The sequence below is a fragment of the Monodon monoceros genome, unplaced genomic scaffold (assembly GCF_005190385.1).
Source record: "Monodon monoceros isolate NGI ecotype Baffin Bay Population unplaced genomic scaffold, NGI_Narwhal_1 Super_Scaffold_4, whole genome shotgun sequence".
NCBI classification, from domain to species: Eukaryota; Metazoa; Chordata; class Mammalia; order Artiodactyla; family Monodontidae; genus Monodon; species Monodon monoceros.
Window position 1 is genome coordinate 55,278,476 of NW_021703781.1, and position 27,490 is coordinate 55,305,965.

Consider the following 27,490-nt stretch of genomic DNA (forward strand, 5'->3'; position numbering starts at 1 on the left):
GTGCACAGAAGACAGCCCAGAGCGAGGGGAAGGCTCTGCTTTCGCATACGCACAGCTTAGAGCCTAAAATGGAACCAGGCCAAAAGCTCAGTGGAAAGCTCTGTAGGGACCATTAGTGAGCGACTCAGAAGCGCCCCCTCGCCTCCACCAACCAAAGGGACTGTCGGGGCCAGACAGCAGGGGACACTCAGAGGCTGGGGATGACAGGTTGGAATTGCAAGAAATGCGACAAGGGTGAGAAATTGGCTCTCATTTTGAAGCCCGGTACCGGGGGATCCGGGGTGAGGAATATAAACAGGTTCTCGGAGAAAAGGGGCATCTTGTACTTCAGTTCCCCAAAACTGGTCCTCTGGGGTGTCAAGAGGCCGGGCGGCCAGGGAGAAAACGCAGCCTGCGTCCATCGGCTTGGATCCGATCGGTACACAAAGTCAAGCGTCCACCCAGGTCTGACGCGGACTCCGCGGGCCCGGGGGGTGTGGTCTTGTCGCCACAGGGTTGGGGAATTATGCAAACCTGGCCCTTTCTTCAGCGAGTTGCTCCGCTCGGCCACGTGGACTTGACCGCGCCGAGAGACCAGGGAATCCCGCCGCCCTGCGCTGACTTGGGCTGCGGGGGTCGGCGCCCTGGGCCGCCCGCAGATAAGGGCTTGACTTTTATTCCTGCGCTCCAAGGACACGTGCCCGAGGCAGCTCCGGGCTTCAGCGAAATCTGCCATCGGGTTCTCCTGTGGGCTTCATCCCTTCCTAGGACCCGAGACCCGGGCCTGCGCAGGAAAGTGCGCGGCGACCTTGCTTTTTCTGCCTCCTCCTGGACTCCCCATCCCACCCCGCATCCAGAAATTGTGGGAAACGCGCGACTGACTGTACAGAGGCCGTAGAGGCCCCGGGCCCTGCGCTGCCAACCCCGGGGACCGCCCTGGTCGCGGATTCGCTCCTGTGGGTTTCGGGGCAGAGACTCAGGAGCAGCGCTCATCAAACGGGGATCCGCCCAGTAGCAGAAAGGTAAACGCTTGAAAACCCGCGGGAGGAGCCGGGTCCTGCGAGTGAGGATTCATTCTGTGGCCTGGAGGAGGGTTGCAGGTTAAGAGCCCGGAAGGAGAAAGGCGCACTTGCCTGTGGCTCTCCGGCATAAGTAAGCACCACCCTGAGCCCCTTTCTCTCTAGTCGTACCTGCGGCCCGGGCCCTGTGGGGCTCCAGGATGACCTAGGGAGGGCATTAGTCCACTACAGAGAGATGACAGCCCCAAGGGGCCCCTATGGAATCCTCCCCCAATAAGTTCTCCCCTTACTTGGCCCAGCTGGCGGCATCCATGAAGGATCAGGGCAAAGGCAAGTCGGATAGAGGAGTTCAGGTACCCATTATTTTTTTGTTGAGGAGATAACACCTTGGGCTCCTTGTTACTGGGAAGCTCCCCTATAGCCCGGGTTGTGAGTTTCATTATAGTGAATGCTGCTGCCTCCTCTTCACATTCCTTGGAACAACCAGCAATCCCAGGAAAAAGAAGAGCTAACCCAGCCCTGACTGCTCCGCCCCAGGTAGCTGAGCCTTCCCTGCCTCTCTGCCTTTATAGCCCTTGGATGTAGGGTGTAGCAGGTAGGAGTGCCGAGTCTTTTGGATCTCTGGGCCACAGGTCTGGCAACTGTCAATAGCCACCCCTGTTGTCCTGACAAATGAGTCTTCTTAGTGACCAGAGTCCAAAAAAGGGACCTCTGGGAAACAGAATCTCTCTCCAGCCAATACAGGGCAGAAGCCCTCCTCACCTACAAAAGGTTCAGAGAATACTTCTCAACCCTAGACTGCAGAGAATACTCCCCTTCTTTGAATCCTTGATTTTCCCCATGCCCATCAATGTGTGTAAGTGTGGGTTCAGCTAACTCAAGAGAAAATTTAACTTATTTTCAGGGATACTGGATAGTTTACAGGATCAACAGGAAGGCTGAAGAATCGAGGAAAATCATTTCAGGAAACACCACAAGGTCACACGCAGGAAAGCCTGGTTAGTACACTGCTGCTGGCATCCCTGTCACTAGACTCTTGGCATAAGTATCTCACACTATGTGTAATCTTTCAAGTCTACTTCCATCCTTACTGACTTTAATCCTTCAGATTCAAATCTTGTGTGGGATTGTTTGATTGGCTAAACCTAGGACATATGTAGGCACCAGCTGTCAGAGATGGGTAGAAAACAAACATAGTCCTTTAGGTTTCTAAATAAAAAGCTAAAACTCCCTCACCAATATTGACCTTCTTTGGGGAGAGTCTCCTCAATCAGGAAGAGTGTTCAGAATCTAGGAAAATTATAAGTGCCACTACAGTCCATCCCTTTGGCTGCCCAACATCCACACATGCATTTCTTTCTAAATTTACAGTCTTTTCCCCCACAAAATGCTCCCATCCAACATCATGCTACTGTCATTCATACAGAATGCATTCAACTTGTCCCCAAGGGAGACAATCCAAACCCTCATAGCTCTAAATTCAGGATCTTCATTCTATTCCTCCTCTAATTCTTCTGGAATTCTATCAGCATTCTGCAACCTGTGAACTAGATAAATTGTAAAGTTAATCATCGTCACACTTAATAATACAATAGCAAGGGAATAAGAACTAGAAGAAAATGCAAATGAGTTCAAATATATAAATGTCTAATATGATAGAAGGTCAGGAGGTAAAAGCCACTTTCTGCAATATGAGATTCTATTTTGTATTTATGACATCCCTCCTCCTTTTTCCATTCTATGTTTCTTTTGCCTTCAGCTATCACCTGAGCTGGTTTGCTCTTTACCCAGGGGAGGAGCAAGCTTCTGTTCCTGAGTGATCTGGGCCCTTGATGGTCCTGCCTATGAAGGGTTGTAGTTAACTTTACCTTCCATTAATGTTTTAAACTTTAATTTCCATTAACTTTTACCACTGGACATAACAGCATTAGGAGGCACCCCAGGGGAACACCACCATAAAAAGCTAAGTTGTTCTAACAAAGAGTCCCAAAACACAGTGACTCAAACTAGATAAAAGTATTTTTCTTTTACAACCAGGGAAGAGAGATAGCTCTGCTCTATGAACACATCTCAAGACCTAAGCTAATGAGGAAGCTCTGCCATCCTCAGTAAGTACCTTCCAAAGTTGTTGGTCCTGGCCAGCAGGAAGGAAAGGGTGCAGCAACTCCAGGGCAGGCTCTTCAAGATGACTTGAGGGCTTCCCTGGTGGCGCAGTGGTTGAGAGTCCGCCTGCTGATGCAGGGGACGTGGGTTCGTGCCCCGGTCTGGGAGGGTCCCGCGTGCCGTGGAGTGGCTGGGCCCGTGGGCCATGGCCACTGGGCCTGCGCGTCCGGAGCCTGTGCTCCGCAACGGGAGAGGCCGCAGCGGTGAGAGGCCCACGTACCACAAAAAAAAAAAAAAAAATGACTTGAAAGCTGTACTTATCAATTCTACTTATATTCCATTGAGGAGAACTAGCTACAAGGGAGGTTGGGAAATGTAGTCCCTATGTGGACAACCATATGCTCAGGAGAAAGGGAGGATGGGTTTGAGGGGACAAGCCATAGTCTCCACTACACCATTTCATTGATCTGTAAAGTCAGCTGCTTCTGGGTGATGGAATACATAAGTAAGATCAGTGAATATCACGGACGTTAGCCTGGATTTTAAACTGCAATATGAATTCTTGTTAAGAAGCGGTGTTGTGTAGGAAATCAGTTATAGGGCACAGACTAAAGTCATGGGAAATAATATTGGCAGAAGCTTGATGTTCAGTGAAGGCACATCCAAACCTTCTACTAGATCCCTCCCTGGTCCCCCTGGGTTGATAGAATAGGGGACCTGGGGTTGATTGCTGCTGCTGCTGGCAAATTGGGCACTTTGCCGTGATGGTAACCAGGTTAGCTTTGGTGAGATGTTGAGTTCAGGTATAGCTTTCATTTCAGTCTTGGGGCCATTTGTTTGGGAGAAGATTGAGCAGGCCCTGGAGTTCCCTGGGGAGAGAGACTCAGATCCAGAGTGTGTTATCTTGTCTGCCTGATTATTAAGAACCCGTTCTATAGTGGGAGGCTTTTGGTGCTCAATTTCATAAAACATGAATATTTTCACACTCTGTATCCATCTCCAAAGATTCTTCTTTATACTTTTTCTTTCCACTTCCTTGCCCCACGTCTTTAATCTCATTCATTTCAAGTCCTTGACCATCTGTCTAAACCATCAGCTACCACCCATATATTCACTGCAAATCCTTACCTCAGGCCAGCTTCTGTCGACAGACAGAGAGAGCCACAAAATGTACTGTTTAACATTCTGCCCACTGGAAAAGTTTCTCTTCTCTTGCTTTTCACGGCCACCCTTGAATGGGACTGTACAGCAATGGTCTGTTTCTGACCAGGATTGGTGTATTGCACTATAAACTAGACTTGAAACTTTTCTTCCTCTATCACCTGGTGTTAGGGTATTCCTCATGAGATCATAGATGTGGAGTGAGGGGTGGCATATTGTAGTATGCGTGAGGGTGAGGCAAGTTGGCTGCCTGTTGTGAAAAATACAAGGAGGCATTCACTCTCAGGGTGTGCAAGTACTGGGTCAGCACCTGAGTGAATGCCTCCATAAATTTTACACCGTAGGTATCTTGTCTACCTCCTAGTCCAGACCCTGGTCAGGGCCTGCACAGACACTTACTTATGCCTTCAGGACCTACTTGGACCTGATTCCGTAGATTCCACTTCTACTTGATGACAGACTCTAAAGGGTACAGCCAACACATAGCTAGACAGATCAAATAGCAGCCAGCTCAGTTCATCTTGGTGTCTCGTGTACACCTAGTGACTTACAGCAAACCAAGCCCCCTTCTGTGAGTAGCTATTTTCTTTTCGGAAAAAAAGGCTCTTGGTTCTTTCATGGACCATGAGAGTTACCTACACTGTGATTATTATATCGTGACATGCCATAGGCTCCACATAGCACCCCTATGTGCTCTAGAAACTTTGAACTTTCTCCGAGCCTTATCCATGTTCTTCTGTCTCTTGATAATTAAATGCAGATATGATAGGAATCATCACCCTTCACTTTTATAGTCTTTCATGGTATAATTTTTGCAGTTCACTCAGGATGTAGTTTTTGATCTACTATTGTGGTACAAAGTGAGAGCTCCAGGGGCTTCCACTGTGCCTTTCCAACTACTAGATTGCCAATGTGTGTTTTTTGCTAGTTCCTGAGGATAGAAAGGAAGATAACCATGGAATGGTTTATATTGGGCCTGCTGTAGGGCAAATTGAGTCAAAAATTATCTCATGGAGACTGGTTCAAGATGGCGGAGTAGAAAAATGTGTGCTCACTCCCTCTTGCGAGAGCACCAGAATCACAACTAACTGCTGAACAGTCATCGACAGGAAGACACTGGAACTCACCAAAAAAGATACCCCACATCCAAAGACAAAGGAGAAGCTGCATTGAGATGGTAGGAGGGGCGCAATCACAATAAAATCAAATCCCAAAACCTCTGGGTGGGTGACTCACAAACTGGAGAACACTTATACCACAGAATTCTACCCACTGGAGTGAAGGTTCTGAGCCCCACGTCAGGCTTCCCGAGCTGGGGGTCTGGCAACGGGAGGAGGAATTCCCAGAGAATCAGACTTTGAAGGCTAGCGGGATTTGATTGCAGGACTTCAACAGGACAGAGGGAAACAGAGACTCCACTCTTGGAGGACACACACAAAGTAATGTGCACATCAGGACCTGGGGGAAAGAGGGTGACCTCGTAGGAGACTAAACCAGACCTACCTGCTAGTGTTGGAGGGTCTCCTGCAGAGGCAGGGGATGGCTGTGGCTCACTGAGGGGACAAGGACACTGACAGCAGAAGTTCTGGGAAGTACCCCTTGGTGTGAGCCCTCCTGGAGTCTGCCATTAGCCCCACCAAAGAGCCTGTAGGCTCCAGTGCTGGGTCATCTCAGGCCAAACAGCCAGCAGGGAGGGAACTCAGCCCCACCCATCAGCAGACAACCAGATTAAAGTCTTACTGAGCTCTGCCCACCAGAGCAAAACCCAGCTGTACCCACCACCAGTCCCATCAGGAAGATTGCCCAAGCCTCTTAGATAGCCTCATCCACCAGAGGACAGACAGCAGAAGCAAGAAGAACTACAATCCTGCAGCCTGTGGAACGAAAACTACATTCACAGAGAGAGAAAATGAAAAGGCAGAGGACTATGTACCAGATGAAGGAACAAGATAAAACCCCAGAAAATCAACTAATGAAGTGGAGATGGGCAAACTTCCAGAAAAATAATTCAGAATAATGATAGTGAAGATGATAGAGGACCTTGGAAAAAGAATGGAGGCAAAGATCGAGAAGATGCAAGAAATGTTTAACAAAGACCTAGAAGAATTACAGAACAAACAAACAGAGATGAACAATACAATAACTGAAATGAAAAATACACTAGAAGGAATCAATAGCAGGATAACTGAGGCAGAAGAATGTATAAGTGACCTGGAAGACAGACTAGTGGAAATCACTGCCGTGGAACAGAATAAAGAAAAATGAATGAAAAGAAATGAAGACAGCCTAAGAGACCTCTGGGACAATGTTAAACACACCAACATTCGAATTATAGGGGTCCCAGAAGGAGAAGAGAGAGAGAAAGGACCCGAGAAAATATTTAAAGAGATTATAGAAAACTTCCCTAACATGGGAAAGGAAATAGCCACCCAAGTCCAGGAAGGGCAGAGAGTCCCAGGCAGGATAAACCCAAGGAGAAACTCACCGGGACACATAGTAATCAATCTGACAAAAATTAAAGACAAAGAAAAATTATTAAAAGCAACAAGGGAAAAACGACAAATAACATACAAGGGAACTCCCATAAGGTTAACAGCTCATTTCTCAGCAGAAACTCTACAAGCCAGAATGGGGGGTGGCATGATATATTTAAAGTGATGAAAGGGAAGAACCTACGACCAAGTGTACTCTACCCAGCAAGGATCTCATTCAGATTTGATGGAGAAATCAAAAGCTTTACAGACAAGCAAAAGCTAAGAGAATTCAGCACCACCAAACCAGCTCTACAACAAATGCTAAAGGAACTTCTCTAAGTGGGAAACACAAAAGAAGAAAAGGACCTACAAAAACAAACCCAAAACAATTAAGAAAATGGTAATAGGAACATACATATCGATAATTACCTTAAACATGAGTGGATTAAAAGCTCCAACCAAAAGACACAGGCTTGCTGAATGGATACAAAAACAAGACCCCTATATATGCTGTCTACAAGAGACCCACTTCAGACCTAGGGACACATACAGATGGAAAGTGAGGGGATGGAAAAAGATATTCCATGCAAATGGAAGTCAAAAGAAAGCTGGAGTAGCAAGACTCATATCAGATAAAATAGACATTAAAATAAAGAATGTTACAAGAGACAAGGAAGGACACTACATAAAGATCAAGGGATCAATCCAAGAAGAAGGTATAGCAATTATAAATATATATGCACCCAACATAGGAGCACCTCAATGCACAAGGCAAATGCTAACAGCTGTAAAAGAGGAAATCGACAGTAACACAATAATAGTGGGGGACTTTAACACCTCACTTACACCAATGAACAGATCATCCAGACAGAAAAGTAATAAGGAAACACAAGCTTTAAATGACACAACAGACCAGATAGATTTAATTGATATTTATAGGACATTCTGTCCAAAAACAGCAGATTACACTTTCTTCTCAAGTGCACACAGAACATTCTCCAGATTAGATCACATCTTGGGTCACAAATCAAGCCTTGGTAAATTTAAGAAAACTGTAATCACATCAAGCATCTTTTCCAACCACAACGCTATGAGATTAGAAATCAATTACAGGGGAAAAAGTAAAAAACAAAAACACATAGAGGCTAAACAATACGTTACTAAATAACCAAGAGATCACTGAAGAAATCAAACAGGAAATCAAAAAATACCTAGAGACAAATGACAATGAAAATGTGATGATCCAAAACCTATGGGATGCAGCAAAAGAACTTCTAAGAGGGAAGTTTATGGCAATACAATCCTACCTCAAGAAACAAGAAAAATCTCAAATAAAAAATCTAACCTTACACCTAAAGGAACTAGAGAAAGAAGAACAAACAAAACCCAAAGTTAGTAGAAGGAAAGAAATCATAGACCAGAGCAGAAATAAATGAAATAGAAACAAAGAAAACAATAGCAAAGATCAATAAAAATAAAAGCTGGTTCTTTGAGAAGATAAACAAAATTGATAAACCTTTAGCCAGACTCATCAAGAAAAAGAGGGAGAGGACTCAAATGAATCAAATTACAAATGAAAAAGGAGAAGTTACAACGGACACCACAGAAATACAAAGCATCCTAAGAGACTACTACAAGCAACTCTGTGCCAATAAAATGGACAACCTAGAAGAAAGGGACAAATTCTTAGAAAGTGTAACCTTTCAAGACTGAACCAGGAGGAAATAGAAAATATGAACAGACCAATCACAAGTAATGAAATTGAAATGGTGATTAAAACTCTTCCAACCAACAAAAGTCCAAGACCATATGGCTTCACAGGTGAATTCTCTCAAACATTTAGAGAAGAGCTAACACCCATCTTTCTCAAACTCTTCCCAAAAATTGCAGAGGAAGGAACACTCCCAAACTCATTCTATGAGGCTACTATCACCCTGATACCAAAACCAGACAAAGATACTAAAAAAAAATAAAATTACAGACCAATATCACTGATGAATATAGATGCAAAAATCCTCAACAAAATACTAGCAAACAGAATCCAGCAACACATTAAAAGGATCATACACCATGATCAAGTGGGATTTATCCCAGGGATGGAAGGATTCTTCAATATACGCAAATCAATCAATGTGATACACCATATTAACAAATTAAAGAAGAAAAACCGTATGGTCATCTCAATAGATGCAGAAAAAGCTTTTGACAAAATTCAATACCCATTTATGATAAAAACTCTCCAGAAAGTGGGCATACAGAGAACCTACCTCAATGTAATAAAGGCCATATATGACAAACCCACAGCAAACATCATTCTCAGTGGTGAAAAACTGAAAGCATTTCCTCTAAGATCAGGAACAAGACAAGGATGTCCACTATCATTCAACATAGTTTTGGAAGTCCTAGTCATGACAATCAGAGAAGAAAAAGAAATAAAAGGAATACAAATTGGAAAAGAAGAAGTAAAACTGTTGCTGTTTGCAGATGACATGATACTATACATAGAGAATCCTAAAGATGCCCCCAGAAAACTACTAGAGCTAATCAATGAATTTGGTAAAGTTGCAGGATACAAAATTAATGCACAGAAATCTCTTGCATTCCTATACACTAACAACGAAAGATTAGAAAGAGAAATTAAGGAAACAATCCCATTCACCATTGCAACAAAAAGAATAAAATACCTAGGAATAAACCTACCTAAGGAGGTAAAAGACCTGTACTCAGAAAACTATAAGACACTGATGAAAGAAATCAAAGATGATACAAACAGATGGAGAGATATACCATGTTCTTGGATTGGAAGAATCAATATTGTGAAAATGACTATATACTACCCAAAGCAATCTACAGATTCAATGCAATCCCTATCAAATTACCAATGGAAGTTTTTACAGAACTAGAACAAAAAATCTTAAAATTTGTATGGAGACATAGAAGACTCCGAATAGCCAAAGTAATCTTGAGGGAAAAAAACAGAGCTGAAGGAATCAGACTCCCTGACTTCAAACTATACTACAAAGCTACAGTAATCAAGACAATATGGTACTGGCACAAAAACAGAAATATAGATCAGTGGAACAGGATAGAAAGCCCAGAGTTATTCCCATGCACCTATGGTCAACTAATCTATGACAAAGGAGGCAAGGATATGCAATGGAGAAAAGACAGTCTCTTCAATAAGTGGTACTGGGGAAACTGTACAGCTTCATGTAGAAGAATGAACTTAGACCACTCCCTAATACCATACACAAAATAAACTCAAAATGGATTAAAGACCTAAATGTAAGACCAGACATTATAAAACTCTTAGAGGAAAACATAGGAAGAACACTATTTGACATAAATCACAGCAAGATCTTTTTTGACCTACCTCCTAGAGTAATGGAAATAAAAATAAACAAATGGGACCTACTGAAACTTAAAAGCTTTTGCACAGCAAAGGAAACTATAAACAAGACAAAAAGACAACCCTCAGAGTGGGAGAAAATATTTGCAAATGAATCAACAGACAAAGAATTAATCTCCAAAATATATAAACAGCTCATGCAGCTCAATATTAAAAAAACAAACAACCCAATCCAAAAATGGGCAGAAGACCTAAATAGACATTTCTCCAAAGAAGACATACACATGGCCAAGAAGCACATGAAAAGCTGCTCAACATCACTAATTATTAGAGAAATGAAAATCAAAACTACAATGAGGTATCACCTCACACTGGTTAGAATGGGCATCATCAGAAAATCCACAAACAACAAATGCTGGAGAGGGTGTGGAGAAAAGGGCACCCTCCTACACTGTTGGTGGGAATGTAAATTGAAACAGCCACTATGGAGAACAGTATAGAGGTTCCTTAAAAAGCTAAAAATAGGGCTTCCCTGGTGGCGCAGTGGTTGAGAGTCCGCCTGCCGATGCAGGGGACATGGGTTCGTGCCCTGGTCCGGGAAGATCCCACATGCCACGTAGCGCCTAGGCCTGTGAGCCATGGTCGCTGAGCCTGTGCGTCCGGAGCCTGTGCTCCGCAACGGGAGAGGCCGCAACAGTGAGAGGCCTGCGTACCGCAAAAAAAAAAAAAAAAAAAAAAAGCTAAAAATAGAATTACCATATGACCCTGCAATCCTACTCCTGGGCATATACCCAGAGAAAGTTATAATTCAAAAAGACACATGCACCCCAATGTTCATTGCAGCACTATTTACAATAGCCAGGTCATGGAAGCAACCTAAATGCCCATCGACAGACGAATGGATAAAGAAGATGTGGTACATATATTCAACAGAATATTACTCAGCCATGAAAAGGAACAAAATTGGGCCATTTGTAGAGATGTGGTTGGACCTAGAGACTGTCATACAGAGTGAAGTAAGTCAGAGAGAAAAACAAATATCGTATATTAACGCATATATGTGGAATCTAGAAAAATGGTACAGATGAACCAGTTTGCAAGGCAGAAATAGAGACACAGATGTAGAGAATGTATGGGCACCAAGGGGGAAACTGGGGGGTGGTGTGGGATGAACTGGGAGACTGGGATTGACATATATACACTAAGAGGTATAAAATAGATAACTAATAAGAACCTGCTGTATATAAATTAATTAATTAATTAAATTTAAAAAACTTATCTCATGACCTCCATGAGCCTCCACTCTGATGGATCACAGGGACATTCATGTTAGCTGAAAGTCAGTGACTAATAATTTCTCAAAAGAAGGAGTGTTCCTCTTTCTCTAGGGTTTAATTCCCCATGGAATGATTGAGGATTCCTTGAAGGAAGGCCGAGAGGAGAATTCAATATAGTTCTGTGGTCAAGAGCACAGGTCTGAAGCTGTAGTGTGTGAGTTTGAAATTTGTGTCTTAGTTTCTTACACTGTAGAATGGGAGTAAACAGTGCCTACTTCATAGAGTAGTTTCCCCCCGCCAAGTCATGTTTAAGATGTAACTTGCATACAGCAAAGTTCACCTGTTTTAGTGAACAGTTTTATGAGTTTTCACAATGCATCCATTTGTGTAACCGCTGTGGAGACTCACAAAGTAGTAGTAGTGTGTGGTGAATACTCTTCTCAGTGTAGCCAGCCAGAGGTACTCTCAAACTGACCTGGGAGGGGCGACGGGATAGACTTATTGGAGGATGTGATCTCTCAGCTGGGTGTTGAAGGGTGAGGAGGAGTTTGCACAGTCAAGATATAGAACATTTTGGGGACTTCCCTGGTGGCACCATGGTTAAGAATCTGCCTGCCAATGCAGGGCACACAGGTTCGAGCCCTGGTCCGGGAATATCCCACATGCCATGGAGCAACTAAGCCCGTGTACCACAACTACTGAGCTTGCACTCTAGAGCTCACGAGCCACAACTACTGAGCCCGTGTGCCACAACTACTGAAGCCCACATACCTAGAGCCCGTGCTCCGCAACAAGAGAAGGCACTGCAATGAGAAGCCTGCTCACCGTGGCGAAGAGTAGCCCCTGCTCGCCGCAACTAGAGAAAGCCTGTGCGCAGCAACGAAGACCCAACGCAGCCAAAAAGATAAATTAATTAATTAATTAATTAAAAAAGTATAGAACATTTTCAACACCATCCCCCTTAAATTCCCTTATACCCTTTTGTAGTCAGCCCCTCCCTCATCCCCAGCTCCTGGCAACATCTGTTCTGTCTTCTGTCCCAGTAGTTTACCTTTTCTAGAATGCTATGTAAATGAAGTCATACTGTAGGTAGCCTTCTGAGCCTGGCTTTTTTCACTTGGCATGATGCAGTTAAGATTCATCCATGTTGTTGTGTGTGTCAGTAATTCATTAGTTTTTATTGCTGAGTAGTATTTCATTGTATGGATGTACCACAGTTTGTGTATCCATGCACAGTTGAAGGACGTTAGGGTTGTTGCCAGTTTGGAGCAATTAAGAACAAAGCCAATATGAACATTCATGTTCAGGATTTTCTGTGAACGTTCAAGTTTTATTTTTCTTGGGTTAACTACCCAGGAGAGGGATTGCTGGGTCGTGTGATAAGTACGTATGTATATCTTTATAAGAAACTGTCAAACTGTTTTCCAAATTCCACCAGCAATGTGTGAGAGCTGTAGTTACTCCATACCCTGGCCAACACTTGGTATGTTTAGTTTTTAAATTTTTAACCATTTTAAGGTAGTGGTATCTTATTGTGGTTTTAATTTACATTATCCTAATGGTTAATGATGTAAAATCTCTTTCCATGTGCCTATTTGGTAAAGTGTCTGTTCACTTTACCAAATCATCTGCCCATTTAAAAAATTGGATCGCTTACTTTCTTTTTATTGAGTTTTGAGAGCTCTTCATAAATCCTGGATACAAATCCTTGATCAGATATATGTTTTGCAAATATTTTCCTCCAGTCTGTCTTGTCTTTTAATTTTCTGAGCAGTGTTTACTGAAGAGCAGAAGTTTTAACATTTTTATGAAGTAGAATTTATCACTTTTTTCTTTTATGTATAGTGCTTTTGGTGTTATGGATAAGAAATATTTGCCTAACCCAGAGTCATAAAGATTTTCTCCCATGTGTTCTTCTAGATGTTTTATAGTTTTAAGTTTTACATTTAGATCTGTAATGCATTTCAAGTTAATTTTTGTTTAATATGCCAACTTTTTTTGGTATATGGAGTATAGGGTAGTTTTGAGGATTAAATAAATTAATATATGTAAAGCAGTTAGAACAGGGCTTGGCACATAATGAAATTCAATAAATGATAGCTATAATTATAATTTTTAAAAATAAATTTATGTATTTATTTATTTTTGGCTGTGTTGGGTCTTTGTTGCTGCGTGCAGGCTTTCTCTAGTTGTGGTGCGCAGGGGCTACTCTTTGTTGCGGTGCGCAGGCTTCTCATTGCAGTGGCTGCTCTTGTTGTGGAGCACCAGCTCTAGGCATGCAGGCTCAGTAGTTGTGGCTCGCGGGCTCTAGAGTGCAGGCTCAGTAGTTGTGGTGCACGGGCTTAGTTGCTCCACAGCATGTGGGGTCTTCCCGGACCAGGGCTCGAACCTGTGTCTCCTGCATTGGCAGACGGATTCTTAACCACTGTGCCACCAGGGAAACCCTATCTTCCTTTTACTTAAGGGTCTTTGGGTCTGTGAAATGACTCAGGTCTGGGAATTGAGGGAGGTGCCTCATTCTCTATCATTGGGGTTTACTAATCTATCACCATTACTTACCTGCGAATGACAGAGACCTAAAATAACAGTGTCCTAAGTGAGATAAAAGTTAATTTCTTTCTTATGTGAGTGTCCAAATGTAGGCTGTCCAGAGCTGGATGGTATCTCTATTCCACAAAGTCATTCAGGGACCTACACTCCTTTTTATCTTGTTTTCTCACCACACTACAGTATTGCCCTTGTCCACATTCCAAAATGCCTCATAACCACTTCTATATTGTGAGCAGCGGGTTGGAGAAAGAGGAAGAAGAAGGGTACAACCCCTACTTTTAAGACCACCCTGGGAATTATACATGTTACTTCCACTCATATTCTATTGGTTAGGGTTTTGTCACATGGCCATACCTAGCTGTAAGGGAGGCTGGGAAATGTAGTCTTCATTCTTGGTAGCCATGTGTTCTGCTAAAAATCAGAGGTTCTATTTCTATGAGAGATAAGGGAGAAATAGATATTGGAAAACAATTAGTTGTCTTTGCAACAGTAACTCAACTCAAGCCTCTACTCACTGATTTTTACTATTAAAAAATATTGATCAAGTGGCATCTTAGTGGGCTGTTTTGATTCAGGCACTTAATTTAAAGAAGAAGCAAAAATAATTATAATGGTCAGGGACCTTTGTCCATGGGGTACCTATTAGCTCTGTTGACTAATGTGTTGTTTATGTTCATTTGCCTGTGCTATTAAGTGTCACTACTTGGTCTAAAGCACACAGAGTTCTTCATTTTCTTTGACACAAAGAGTCACACACCATCTTCCAGTAGCACCCACAGCCTGCAGAGAACAGCTTACAATGCTTTTTGGTGCTTCTGTTATTTTCTTCACCAAAATATTTTTAAAGTTATTTGATAACAAAACGTATGGGGCTTTTTCCAGGGACGTAATGGGGGGTGGGGTGGCCAAGTTGCACACAGTAAATCTTCTCCAATGTTCCTTTCTTCATAAGTCTTCAGATTCCTTTGAGGTTATACTGTTTCTGACATTGTAACTTTAGATGAGGCTGAATTTAATGCTGTATGAGAACATATCAAAGATTCTGAAATTGCTGTTCTAGTTTGAGCAGTTGGGAGTCCAGGTTTCTGTCACCCATCTGCTCCTTCAAACAGAATCCTCCCCTAAATTGGCATGCTGGGATTTGACATATCTGGAGAAAATGTTGGGTCGGAGGGGTGGGGCATGAGGATAAATGATGTCCTCTTGCAAGGTAACTCCGGAAGTCACAGCCTTATCAGTCCAAGGGAGGGGCATTGTCAGACAATGGACAGGAGCTGCTTCAGCTGATAAGGGAATGCTTGGGGATTCCCTCAGAATGTCTCTTATATAGCCCTATTGCAGTTCTTGGGGTTCCATTTTTTCCTATCAATATCTTAATTTTATGACTGTGATTTCTCTAATATTATGATTCAAGAACCATTAGATCAAATTCTGAGACTGGTTTTTACTTATGTTAGCCCCGTTGCTACAAGATTTTTCAGCAACAATAGAAAGTCCATGGGTTTAAGTCATTACTTTGAGCTGATAATTTAGGGCTTGAGATTGTTAACCAGTTTCCATAAGCTGTGCTGTGGTTTTAGAAGCAGGTACCCCATCCCATATAGTCTCCTAAAACCTGTCCTCAGTGGAAATTTCATTTTCGGTGACCACAGGCAATAATTTAATTAGCTGGTTTGCATTATATGGCATAGGCTACCAAATTCCCATTCCTGAATCCCAGTAGACCTACAGCCCTAAGGCAAATAACCAATCCCCATTTCTTCCATGCCCCTGATAACCTTTCGGCTACCATCTTTTTTCTTGTACCAACTTATGTCCCAGTTAGGGTTCTTGGCAGCAAGCACAAAAATTAACTTTGGCTACTCTAATGATAAAAGAGTAAAGAGTTCTTGGAAAGATTTTGGGTAGCTCATAGAATCCACATAAATGCCAAAGAACCAGTGTGCAGGAACCAGGAAGGCAGCAAATGTAGCCAAAGTCAAACTACAGGGTGTTCTGGCTGGGAGTCCCCACGGAGCACTTAATGCTGCTGGTGCTGTGTTCTCAGCCCCATTGCCCTCACTTTGAAAATTTTTTCCGCTGTCCCTATATCTTTGAGTTATCCTTGGTAGGAGCATTAACTGGCTCACCTTGGGTCATGTGCCCACAAGCTAGCTAAGAGTGAGGCAGAGAAAGCAAGCTCCGGTCCCTTTGCAGATGAGAGTCTGCCTCCTTCCAATACACGTACAAAGGGGGTACCTCCCAAACTGGAGGGAACTCAAATGTGGAATAACCAAGCATACACACACACACACACACACACACACACACACACACACCTGTTCACTGTAGTTGGGAACTGCCTGGCTTTCCCTTCCTTCTCCATGCAGCCAAGAACCCCTCTCCACCTGCAGCCTGTCCTTTCATCTAACCCAAACCACTGACAAACCCAGGCCTGGAGCCGCATCACCATGTCCTGCATTCTCTCTTCACCAGGCCACAGAGCACTGATGGAAAAACTCACACAGATGGAGGACAGGTACATCCATGGGGTCCAGCTTTTGTTAAATCTGCCCAGGGCTTAGAAACCCTTTTATGTGAGATATCATACTATTTACCTCTAAAAAATAAGATTATTTTCATACTTGCCTAAAATTAACAATAATTCTTTAATAACATCTAATATCCACCCCACATTCAAAGTGTTCCCCAAATCTTGTGAAGGAGATCTTTCTGTAAGGTAAATATGGGTATATCACTTCCTTCATTAAATTATTTTAATATATTAGTATCATAAAATAACACAAATGCAAACAGTACGAAGTGGTATGGAGTAAAAAGGGGGCGCACCCATCTTCTCCTCTCCCCTCCTTCTCAGCCCATTCCATCTGCCCTGAAGTATCAATTGTTTATTTCATGTGTTTTCTTCCAATAAGTTTTTAGACATTCACATGCAAGCACGTACGTATATATGTATAGGTAGATCCTTGACACAGAATACAAAGGGATCACAGCATACACATTCTCATGTGACTTGCTTTATTCATTTGATCACCTATCTTGGACATCTTTCCACGTCAGACAGTGCCTCCTGTCTCCCTCTCTCACTGGAGTGTAATCTTTACCAAAGAGCGTGGATTTCCCTGAATACACTACATTTCTCATACTCCATGGCCATGTACATATGATTTCCTGTCTGAAAGGCCTTCTTCTCTTTTATGGGGCCCAATAAACTATTACTCACCCTCTATGAAGCCTTCTTTGTCCTCAGGAAAGAATTAGGCTTTCTTCCCAGCTCTCAAAATGCCCTTGGTATTCTTCTCTCATCACACTCATCATGGCGTTTTGTGAGTGCTCATTTACTTGTCTTCTTCTCCCACTGGACTACAAGCTCCCAAGGCCACCCTTGGAGTTGTAACCAACTCTGTCCCAATGCCTGTCTCAGGGCTGAGTCAGAAGTGGTGTTCAATAAATGGTTGTTACTAGGCTTCTTCTCCCATCCACAGAGATCAAGGATATCTTAGGACAATAGAAATGCAGGGACCCCACTCTGCCCACATTATTCAGTCAGCAGGATACTAGGAGACAGGACTTGAAGACCAAGAACTGAGATTCTCCAAGACTGGTTGGTGTTGAGAGGGATGCTCTGAGTGGAAATGAGCCAAGATCCCTCCACTTTGGAGCTCTTTCAGGTTCATCTCAATTAGGGCCTGTGAAGTAAGGGCAGAAATTTTGGTAAGAATAGCTGGGGACATGGGTAACAATGATCCCAAGCCCAGCAGACTGACCTTGGCATTTCAGGGGTAGGCAGAGTGAGAACTGCTGAACAGTGATTCTAATGGGAGAACAAGGCCATGTTGTTGTTTTTTTCTTGCGGTACGCGGGCCTCTCACTGTTGTGGCCTCTCCCATTGCGGAGCACAGGCTCCGGATGCGCAGGCCCAGTGGCCATGGCCCATGGGCCCAGCCGCTCTGTGGCACGTAGGATCTTCCTGGACCGGGGCATGAACCCGTGTCCCCTGCATTGGCAGGCAGACTCTCAACCACTGCGCCACCAGGGAAGCCCAAGGCCATGTTTGACCAAAATAGATAAGAGGTCTTTACAGTCAGTGGGATAGGGAGGGTCCTTCCTTCTTGAGATAGTTAGGCTGGGGCTGGGGAAAATGGAGGGGGTGGTGGTGGGTGTGGGGTGGTTGGGTTGAGTCCATGGAATTTCTGGGAGGGAGAATGGAGTTCCACCATCACTTGGAAGGTGTGGTGGATACCGTGAATTAGCCCATTCTGCATTCATCCAACCCTCTTCTTGTGTGCATTCCTCTCACAAGGCCACAATCAAGGTATTACCTGGGGCTGCAATCTCATCCGAAGGCTTGACTAGGGAAGGATCAACTTCCAAGTTCATTTACATGGTTGTTGGCAGGATTCAGTTCCTTGTGGGTTATGGGACTGAGGGCTGAGGACTTCAATTTCTCACTGGCTGTTGGCTGGTAGCTTCCCTCGGTTCCTGTCCCTCAGTTCCATGTGAGCCTCTCTGTAGGGCTGCTCACAACATGGCAGCTGGCTTTATCAGAGCAAGAAAGCAAGAGAGAACTTCCCTGGTGGCGCAGTGGTTGAGAATCTGCCTGCCAATGCAGGGGACATGGGTTCGATCCCTGGTCTGGGAAGATCCCACATGCCGTGGAGTGGTTAAGCCCGTGCACCACAACTACTGAGCCTATGTGCCACAACTAATAAAGCCCGCACACTGCAACGAAGAGTAGCCCCAGCTCTCTGCAACTAGAGAAAGCCCGCGTGCAGCAAAGAAGGCTCAATGCAGCCAAAAATAAAATAAATAAATAAATTTATTTATTTATTTTAAAAAAAAGAAAGCAAGAGAACCTGAGAGAACAAGAGGGAAGCCAGTCTTTTTGTGACCTCATCTCAGAAGTGGCATCACTTTTGCTATATTCTATTCATTAGAAGCAAGTCTCTAGGTACAGCCCACACTCAAGGGGAGGTGATTCCACAAGGAGAGGGGGATTACACAGAAAGCAGGGATCACTGGGCACCATCAAAGAGACTACCTAACACACCCCCACTTGTAAAAACCCTCAGTACCCAGGCTAACTCCTTTCTCTTCCCACCTGTACCCCTGCTCTCTCCCCTATGACCCTAACCATACAAACCACAGCCTCCCCCTAGTCCTTGCTGCCTCTCCCAATTGAGGATCCAGGACAGTTTCGGAAGACAGGGACCCAGAACTAAAGAGCCCCAGCTCATGGAATGGATAGAAGTATTTGGTATGGCCATTGTCTTTGGTTAGCAGACAGGCTGGGTATGGAGAAGAGCCGAGGGCCAGTCTGGGGCCTGGAGGCACTGTCTCTCCTGAGGCTGGTCAGATGCAAAAGCCATACCAGTCCATAAGTCAAACTCAGAGTCTTTTGGACTTCCCTGGTGATCCAGTGGTTATGATTCCTTGCTTCCACTGCAGGGGGCTTGGGTTTGATCCCTGGTGGGGGAAGTTTCACATGCCATGCAACGTGGCCAATAAAAAAAAAAAAAAGACTCAGAGTCTTTTCCCAAATGGGGGACTGATCCTGCCCAAGTTGGCCGGGTTTAGGCCCTGCTTGGCTGGATGCTGGTTTGAACATCACCGTCTTAGTTCCAGAGAGCGGGGTGTCTGGGAACTGACAGAGGTCTATAAGGCTGGAGAATGAAGAAAGTACAGTCTTCGTAATTTCCCTCTAGGGGCAGCCTATTTTGGTGCACCCATTTTTCCATCTCCAACCCTCCCGTGTTTTTTGTAATCTCAAAAGATTGGAAACAAAAGACCATCAATAGAGAACTGGGAAAATAAATTATGGTATACCCATCAGTGTAATGTGTGCAGCCATGAAAAGAATGAGAGAACTCTAATTACACTGATGTGGAGCAAATTCTAAGATATAATTATGTGTAAAGAACAAGAGTCAGAACAGGGTGTGTGCTAGGCTGCCCTCCACGTGTGTGTGTGGGGAGGGAAAATATGTGGGCCTGAACATGTATAGAAAAGCTTGGGAAGGACACACAAGAAAATGATAACTCTGGCTCTCTGGGGAGAGCAACAGAGTGACTGAGAAAGAGGGTGGAAGGAAGGCTGACATCACTGCTTTGAACTGTTTGAATTTTGTGTTGTGTGAGTATATTATTTATTCAAAAATATTTCAAGAGCACACATTTGAAACCACAGACTTGGATTGCCATCCCCGTTCTGCTACTTACCAGCTGTGTGATGGTGAGCAAGTTACATTACTCTTTGAGTCACAATTTATTCATCTGTAAAACTGAACTGTTGGAAGTCTTCCCAGCACTCTGAGAGTGTGCCAAAGGTGTTTCTGTGGCACATTTGGGGAGCCCAGGATGGCACTGGACATCTTTCCATGTCAGACACTGGCACTGCTGCCATTTCCACCACTACATACAGATGACCAACGAGGATAAGCCTCTGACCAGGAGAGGCCAAAGTCACTTACTAAAACCTCACAAAAGGTAATATGGTGAGAGATCGGCAGTGTGATCCCTGACCCCACTGAACTTGGCCCCAGTTCAAAGAGCCAGCTTAAATGACCTCTTGGGTTTCACCTGCTGGGTAACGTTATCTGATGGACCCTCTTCCCCCACTTCAGTGACCATGCCCAGGACCAACCCTCAGGGACTTCGTCCCAACTCTAGGTGGTTATGTCCTAAAATTCCTCCCTTGTTTCCTCTCTTGCTCTGTCTAACCAGTGAGAGAATAGTGCAAATATGAAGGAATATAACATGTAGTCGTCTGGGGTTTTGCAGGGAGAAGTGCTCAAGATTTCAAGCTTAATGGTCTTTAGAGAGTTTCTCCCTGGAGTGGCCGCTTGGGGCACTTCGAAACTCCACTGCTGTGATGTTGACCCTGTGTCCAAACTATGCATGCCAGGCCAGGAATACTCTCTCTTTCATCATTTATTCATTTGACACAAATTAATTCAGTCCCTTCTCTCTGCGAGGGACGTAATGGAGACTAAGATGGAAGTAACAGTCCATTGCTGAAGCTAAACAATCAGATAAACAAATCATAATGAAGTGCAATAAGCATCAGAGAGATAGCCAGGCTTTCTAGAAGCACTAGCAGAGGTACAGGACCCAGGGGCAGGGGTCAGCAGGCTCTTCTGGGAGGAAATGAGGTTTCAGCTTGCACCTGAGTGTAGGGGTTGGAGGACGAGACCAGGTGAAGAGAATAGGTTTTCCTTCAGCTGTTGTGAAGGTGAGACGGTAGGTGTAAGGCTCGTGCAAGGCCCAACACACTATCAACACTCCATAAGTTCTGGATGGTAGCTGAAGGAATCTCCCCAGATTCCCAGACCTGAGTTCAGGGCTGTCATTTTGCCAAAATGCCACAAGAGGGAGCTCGTCCCCTGTTGTTGTACGTTCCTGCTCCTGTCCCTGGAGCAGCAATGTAGCCGTTCTCCCCACTAAGGGCTAGTTATTTACACCTTACAAAGCTGTTACAAAGCACCCCAAGACACCCACAGCCCCTGCCAAGGCCAGTGTGTGCCTGAGCCTAAGTGGCTCCTGACAGCCTTGTCCTCGTGTTTTCTCTTAAACCCCAGAATTTGTTCCTCTGAATTCTTACCACCTCAAAATAACTCCAATTCCCAAAAATAGCCACCAATTATGATCGTTTCACTCTTCTTGGTTCTTCCCACCCACACGAGGCATCCACAGGGCCCATCCCCTAGAGCAGCACCCATGGGGGTGAGGCACTGGCCACTGACGCCTCAGGGCCATCTAGGCCAGCAGAGCTTCATTTCTCTGCGTCTATCAACCCCCAGCCAGGCCCCCAGTCTCTCTCCAGAGGGGATGAGAAGGTATCCTCCCACAAATGTCCTTCCTCAGTTAGGAATGTACTCTTTGTTGAGAACCCCACAATCTCCGCCCTGATGGCTTCTGGAGAGGATTTGATGGCTACATGCTCTGGAGTGAGACGGATCTGTTGTCCAGTTCTCACTCTGCGGGTGACCTTGGGCAACTCCATCCCCTCCATGGTCATCATCCGTGAAATAGAGATGAAAAGATCTAACGTCTTACTTATAGGATGGTTGAAAGGACCAGGTGTCCCCGGAAAAAGGAATATTCATAGGTGACCTTATTCCTTGTCTCCTCTCCCCCATGGAAGATTTTGTTTTGTTTTGTTTTGTTTTGGTTTTGGTTTTTTTTGTTTTATTTTTTTTTCCCCATGGAAGATTTTTAAACACACGCTGAGACTGACATACAGGTAACTCCCGAAAGGAGAGGGGCCATGACAGATGGCTTCAAGCCAAAGAGATAAACGTGGGTTCAGGTGGAGGCTGGCAGGAAGTTACTCCCTTTCAACTTTCTCCCGGGAGGAGTCTGGTGAGGTTGAGGACTGACAAGCACAGGACCTGACGAGGTCAGAAAAGGGACAGTGGAAGGATTTCCAGGTGGAGGAAGCACAGACATGGATGGACTTCACAGGTCAGTTATTGGGGACTGTCCCCTCGGGGGCAGGAAGAAGACCTCAACCACCTGTGTCCAACTCAGTGCCAGGCACATAGAGGGCAGCCTCCTGGGGTCCAGAGTGATCGGAGCCTTTGTCCCCTGGGCACTGGTTCCATCAGTACCCATTACAGCCAACTGACGATTTAGCCCCCTTTGGAAGGTGACAGGCCATCCAAAGGTGCCGCATATGAACTTCAGTTTGCCCCCCAGTGAAACAAGGGTTGGACCAGTTTGAAGGTTTTGAAACTGTTCCTCAGAAGCCCTCAGAGACAAGGAGGCAGGGAGAGGGAGATGATGAAGTGGGCAACAAATGCTCAAAGCCCCCTGTGTCTACTTCACAAGAGAATTACAAAGAGATCATGTTTAAAAATGAGGGGGAAAAGAACAATAAAGAAAATCCATACAACTTATTTGTGCAGTTTAACAGTTATAAAACAAACATCCCATCATGCAGGGAAAGAACTAGAACATTACCTACACCCCAGGATCCCCCTGAATACCCTTCCCTTGCCACCCGAGAGGCCCTAGACCTGATTTTAAGGAAGCCAACTGGTCTCGTATAAGATGTAGCTTTATTGTGTGTGTGCGTGCGCGCGTGCAGTGTCTGTTTTAGCTGGGGTGGACCTCAGATGCAGGGTTCAGTTAACTGACCCAGATCATGCAACGTAATCATAGGCTCATACATGCCCTTTCTTTTATATGCTTATTTTTTTTCCCTTCATCTCCACCACTGCTCATATTTTCCCATTTCCCCCATAGACACTTAATATATTGTATTTGGCCTATGTCCTTGGGTATATGTGTCTTTGAAAAATATATTGTGTTTTGAATGTGTGTGCATTTTAGATCTCTTTTTATTCCTTACTTTTTCACTGCTTTTAAGACTTATCCATGTTGTTATACATACCTCAAACCCATTGCTTCCAACTGCTACTTATTTATTCCACAGAATGCATTTACCTGTCACGGTTTACTTATCCATCCTCCTAATGATGGATACTTAGGAGGCCTCCAATTCTCTGCTGACGCAAACAACACTTATACATGTTCCCCCATGGACCTGAATTTGGGTTGCTCTGAGGCATAAGACCAGGAGGAGATAAGACAAGACAAGGCAGGCAGGTTTAGGATTGGTTAGTTGAAAAAATTTCATTGGCCTCTTGGGTATAGGATCTGTCTCTAGTTGCCTGATACCTGGCCCTGAGTGATTAGGGCAAGGGAATAGTGGCCTAGAGTGAAAGAGCCCAGAGAAGATGGAGTGGGGTGTGTGGGCTGTGGATTGGTTAGTTTGCAGATGAAAGGCATGCTCACAGGTGAGTCCTTTACTATCTCTAGGAATTGTCTGGCCCTTGGATGTCAGTCTCTCCAAGGTTAGCAAGGTCCCAGATATTAAAGCATCAGAATAAAAAGACATACTTAATACCATGGGTTTGGTAGAACTTAGCTACAAAGTCAACTGGCTGAGAAAAAAATTTTAAGGTGTTAATTTTGATTACCATTTCAGTTATTTTACTGGTTGTTGGCTGATTTGTTATTTCTTCTTGTTCAAAGTTTGGCATTTTATGTATTTCAATAAACATTCATTTCTTATAGATTTAAAATTTTATTGGTATAAAGCTATTTCTAATATTTTTTTACTTTTAACTTTGTTGTGTAATTATGAAATTTTCTAACAAGCAAGAAAAGAGAATAATGTAAGCACATCTGAGTATCCACTATCCAACTTTGTCAAATTTTAATATTACAAAATACCAGCTTCAGAAGTTTTACTGAAAAACTTACAGATACAACTGAGGCTGCCGTGTACCTCTCCTCTCTCCCACCCCACTCCCTGCTTTACGAGAGGAAACCTCAATCATCAATTTAGTCTTTATCATTCCCATGTACACTTTTATATTGTACTTTCATTCCATTTTTGTGTTTCCCTAACTATCATATAGTTTTGTTTTCAGAAAGTTTAAATTCAATAAATAGTATATAGGAGCTCAGTGCTTTGTGACCACCTAGAGGGGTGGGATAGGGAGGGTGGGAGGGAGATGCAAGAGGGAGGAGATATGGGGATATATGTATATGTATAGCTGATTCACTTTGTTATAAAGCAGAAACTAACACACCGTTGTAAAGCAATTATACTCCAATAAAGATGTTAAAAAAAATGATAGTAGAATGGAAAAAAAAATAGTATATAAGGACTTCACTGGTGGTCCAGTGGCTAAGACTCCATGCTCCCAGTGCAGGGCGCCCAGGTTCGATCCCTGGTCAGGGAACTAGATCCCACATGATACAACTAAGAGTTCGCATGCCACAGATAAAGATTCCACATGCCGCAACTAAAGATCTTCAGTGAAGATCCTGTGTGCTGCAACTAAGACGCAGAGCAGCCAAATAAATAAATAAATATTTTAAAAAATAAAATAAATAAATAGTATATAATGCACATATTATTCTGTAACTTCTCTCTGGCTTCCCAAATTGTGTTCTGGAGAGTGTCCATGTTAACAGATCATTTTAACTCCACTTCATTTTAACTGCTGTGTAGAACTCCATCATGTGGCTGTACATCCAGTCTGCTGTTGATGGACATTTAGATCATTTTAAACTTGTTGCGATCAATGGTGAACATTTTAGTACATGTCTTCTTGTGAACACAGGTGAGGGTTTCTGCAAGGTATACACCTGGAAGGGAAATGCAGGGCTGTGGGCATGCACATTTTCCACTTAAACTCGTGTGAATTTACACTCCCATCAACGTGTGAGTTCCTCTTTCCCTACTTCCTTGACAACACTTGGTCTGGTCAGATGTTAAACAATTTTCCAAACATCCTTCTGAATTGGTATCTCATTTTTAAAATTCACACTTACCTCTCTTCTAGTAAGGTTGGACATTCTTTCACATGTGCCTTGGCCATTGAATTTGTCCTTTCTACTGGGCTGTTTGTTTCTTATTGACTTGTCAGAATTCCTTATATAGTACTCTGTGTTCTGACCCTTTGTAGGTTACGTGCACAGTAAATTTCTTCTCCCAGTCTATGCCTTATCTTTCAACATTGTCATTTTTTATGTGCAATTTAAAAATTTGAATGTAGGCAAACACATCAGCATTTCTATTAATGATCTGAGCTTTTATTCCTTCTTTAAGAAATCTTGCCATCTCCCATGATACTAAAAAATATTCTCCTATATTTTTTCCTAAAGAATTTTGTTTTGCCTTTCACATTTATGTCTTTAGTACATCTGATTTTTTTTGTATATGATGTGAAGTAAGAATCTTATTTTTTCCTATATGGAGAGCTAACTAATTCAGAACATGCCATGCCAACTCTGTTACATTGCATGTATCCCTAGACAAATGAGTCTTTTTCAGGGCTCATTATTTTGTTCCACTAGATTATTTACAAGTCTAATCTACAGCACATAGTATTAATTGCTTTTACTATTTTTATAATCTTTGCTGTGACTGTAGTTATCTTCCCCTACCTTATTATTTATTTAGTTTATTTGCATCTTCTTCCTTTTTTCTTGATCAGTCTTTCAGAGATACCCCTATCCTGTCAATTGATTCAAAGAACAGGGCCTTAGTTTTGTTAATCTTTTATATTTTTTGTTGTAATTTTCAATGTGATTGATTTTTCCTTTTCTTTTTTTCACATTTGTATCTTGGTGTGTATTCCACTGCTTTTTTATCTTCCTGAGTTAAATGCTTAGCTCATTTGTTTCTATTTCTTTATTATTTTCTGATAAACATTTTTGAAGCTATATATTTTCCTCTAAGTACTGTTTTAATTTTGTCCCACAAATTATGACATGCAGTGCTTTCACTGTTTATTTTCAAGTATTTAAAAATTCTCCTTATCATTTCCTCTTTAAACAAAGAGTAATTTGGAAGTATTATTTTAGTTATTTTAGGATCTATTAAAAATCTCTAACTACCATTGTTGATTTATCTATTCCCACCCCAAACCCAAGTTTTGTCAGTTGCCATTCATATACTTTAACCTGTAACACTAGGTTCATATGTATTCATAGCTATTTTATCCCTTTGACTTATTCTTTTACAAATATATACTATCCCTCTTTGTCCTTTATGATGTTTTTCACCTTAAAATCTTTTTGGTCCAATATGAAAACTGCTACACGGCTTTATTTTGGTTGATGTTTTAGTTTATCTTTTTTTCTCTTTATTTTCAACCTTTCTGTATCCCCTTTTAAAATAACATGGTTTATTTCAATATATTATTTACTTTTAATTTAATATGAGATTCTTTGTCTTTTGATTTATAAATGTAACCCATTTATATTATTTGCTGTTATATTCAGACCTATATCAGGGCAGCATGTGGGATCTTAGTTCCCTGACCAGGGATCGAACCAGTGCCTGTTGCTGTGGAAGCATGGAGTCTTAACCACTGGACCGCCAGGGAAGTCCCTATATCAGCCAACTGATTTCATATCTCCTATTTACCATATTGGATTTTTCTTTTTGTCTCCTTTCATAACTTTCATTGGATAGATTGAATTTTCTTTTGTTGGTTTGAAAGTTGTACATTCTATTTTCATTCTTTTGGTGTTACCCTTAGCTTATGATAACCCTTACTTGTGTTTATTTTTCCTTGTCAATTTTGAGCTTATCAATAGCTATATCTTTCTCTCCAAAAAAAAGTGTGTGCTCACCTCCCAGTGAACTTCACAAACTTCCAGACACACAGCCCTGTCATGTTGTATCATCTAGAAATTTAGTGCTTAATGATGGATATAGCTTTTTGTCTTTTTATTTTATACTTACTTATCTAGACAAATATATACCTTATTAAATACTTTAGTCAACCTTCATTCCAGTGTCTTGTGTCCTCTGGGATTTAATTCTCTTTGCTAGTGTACTTCCTCCAAAAGTATTTTCAAAGAGGGCCTTTAGGGAAGTAAATCTTCTAAGACTTTGAAAGTTTGAGAATATCTTTATTTCACTTTCATACTAAAATTCTAATTCTAAAGTTATTTTTTTTTTATTTCTGTATTGCTACTGAGAAAACTGATGTCAGTATAATACTTGTTCCTAGTGGGTAGTGTGTGTGTGTGTGTGTGTGTGTGTGTGTTT

The 27,490-nt window shown here is 42.9% G+C and overlaps 1 long non-coding RNA gene across 1 annotated transcript in view; it reads left to right on the forward strand.

Moving 5' to 3' along the window:
* Window positions 1-3,031: 3,031 nt before the first annotated feature.
* Window positions 3,032-27,490, forward strand: part of LOC114883330 — a 33,407-nt gene continuing 8,948 nt past the window's right edge. Inside the window, exon 1 of the long non-coding RNA XR_003790535.1 lies at window positions 3,032-3,106. This is a non-coding gene — a long non-coding RNA (uncharacterized LOC114883330). The remainder of the gene's footprint in view (window positions 3,107-27,490) is intronic.